We start from the raw sequence: 3007 nt of genomic DNA, 5'->3' as shown, positions 1-3007 counted from the left end.
ATAAGAGAATACTAGTGTATATCCATTATATGGATATATCATCTTCATATTATTTGCTACACCACCCTATAGTAGTTTTTGAACCCATCATCTGCAATTCGGGTATTTTCAATTGTCTTTGCCAACCAACTATACGGTATTCTCTCTTATAATAAGAGAATACAAGTATATTTTCATTATATGGATATAATGCCATTTATTTTTCAATATCCATATAATTCATTTAGTTTTGTATGTACAAAACAAGTTTTCTTTATAGTATTGACAAAATCATATGTTTACGCATAACATAAGTTTTGACCAATACGAGGAGGGGCCCGCCAACGACCACCTCCCTATAGTAGTTTTTTACCCCACGCACTACTGCGTGCCTGTTTACAGTACTAGTGCCAGCTATCACTAGGTTTATATATCATGTTTCAGTGATATATGGGTAAATTCTACCATTTATTCTTATGTATATGGCATTTCTATGCCATATTTATACAATCCATTCATATCTTAATGTATATTTATTATATTATACATTATTATGCCTTATAGGTATTATACCTATAAGCCATATCCATACGATTCATTCACTAGTGCCGCCCCTCACTAGGTTTATAATTGTTATATCATTGATATACAATTTATTTCTATATATATGGCATTTATATGCCATATCCATACAATGCATTCACATTTCAATGTATATTTACTTGTTATACATTATTATGCCTTATAGGTATTATACCTATAAGCCATATCCATACGATTCACTTATATAAATATATGTATATTTTTCTATACATAATTTTTTTTTACTTTTGTATGGATTTCTATGCATATCCATAGTTTATATGGATATGCTTGGCGTTCTATATAGTATTGACAAATTCATATGCATAACATAAGTTTTGACCAATACGAGGAGGGGCCCGCCAACGACCACCTCCCTATAGTAGTTTTTTACCCCACGCACTATTGCGTGCCTGTTTACAGTACTAGTGCCAGCTATCACTAGGTTTATATATCGTGTTTCAGTGATATATGGGTAAATTCTACCATTTATTCTTATGTATATGGCATTTCTATGCCATATTTATACAATCCATTCATATCTTAATGTATATTTATTATATTATACATTATTATGCCTTATAGGTATTATACCTATAAGCCATATCCATACGATTCATTCACTAGTGCCGCCCCTCACTAGGTTTATAATTGTTATATCATTGATATACAATTTATTTCTATATATATGGCATTTATATGCCATATCCATACAATGCATTCACATTTCAATGTATATTTACTTGTTATACATTATTATGCCTTATAGGTATTATACCTATAAGCCATATCCATACGATTCACTTATATAAATATATGTATATTTTTCTATACATAATTTTTTTTTACTTTTGTATGGATTTCTATGCATATCCATAGTTTATATGGATATGCTTGGCGTTCTATATAGTATTGACAAATTCATATGCATAACATAAGTTTTGACCAATACGAGGAGGGGCCCGCCAACGACCACCTCCCTATAGTAGTTTTTTACCCCACGCACTATTGCGTGCCTGTTTACAGTACTAGTGCCAGCTATCACTAGGTTTATATATCGTGTTTCAGTGATATATGGGTAAATTCTACCATTTATTCTTATGTATATGGCATTTCTATGCCATATTTATACAATCCATTCATATCTTAATGTATATTTATTATATTATACATTATTATGCCTTATAGGTATTATACCTATAAGCCATATCCATACGATTCATTCACTAGTGCCGCCCCTCACTAGGTTTATAATTGTTATATCATTGATATACAATTTATTTCTATATATATGGCATTTATATGCCATATCCATACAATGCATTCACATTTCAATGTATATTTACTTGTTATACATTATTATGCCTTATAGGTATTATACCTATAAGCCATATCCATACGATTCACTTATATAAATATATGTATATTTTTCTATACATAATTTTTTTTTACTTTTGTATGGATTTCTATGCATATCCATAGTTTATATGGATATGCTTGGCGTTCTATATAGTATTGACAAATTCATATGCATAACATAAGTTTTGACCAATACGAGGAGGGGCCCGCCAACGACCACCTCCCTATAGTAGTTTTTTACCCCACGCACTATTGCGTGCCTGTTTACAGTACTAGTGCCAGCTATCACTAGGTTTATATATCGTGTTTCAGTGATATATGGGTAAATTCTACCATTTATTCTTATGTATATGGCATTTCTATGCCATATTTATACAATCCATTCATATCTTAATGTATATTTATTATATTATACATTATTATGCCTTATAGGTATTATACCTATAAGCCATATCCATACGATTCATTCACTAGTGCCGCCCCTCACTAGGTTTATAATTGTTATATCATTGATATACAATTTATTTCTATATATATGGCATTTATATGCCATATCCATACAATGCATTCACATTTCAATGTATATTTACTTGTTATACATTATTATGCCTTATAGGTATTATACCTATAAGCCATATCCATACGATTCACTTATATAAATATATGTATATTTTTCTATACATAATTTTTTTTTACTTTTGTATGGATTTCTATGCATATCCATAGTTTATATGGATATGCTTGGCGTTCTATATAGTATTGACAAATTCATATGCATAACATAAGTTTTGACCAATACGAGGAGGGGCCCGCCAACGACCACCTCCCTATAGTAGTTTTTTACCCCACGCACTATTGCGTGCATGTTTACAGTACTAGTGCCAGCTATCATTAGGTTTATATATCGTGTTTCAGTGATATATGGGTAAATTCTACCATTTATTCTTATGTATATGGCATTTCTATGCCATATTTATATAATTCATTCATATCTTAATTTATATTTATTATATTATACATTATTATGCCTTATAGGTATTATACCTATAAGCCATATCCATACGATTCATATACTAGTGCAGCCCCT

This window comes from Drosophila subpulchrella, unplaced genomic scaffold (genome assembly GCF_014743375.2).
Source record: "Drosophila subpulchrella strain 33 F10 #4 breed RU33 unplaced genomic scaffold, RU_Dsub_v1.1 Primary Assembly Seq131, whole genome shotgun sequence".
Classification (NCBI taxonomy): Eukaryota; Metazoa; Arthropoda; class Insecta; order Diptera; family Drosophilidae; genus Drosophila; species Drosophila subpulchrella.
The sequence above is the reverse complement of the archived record's forward strand: the minus strand, read 5'-3'. Positions refer to the sequence as shown.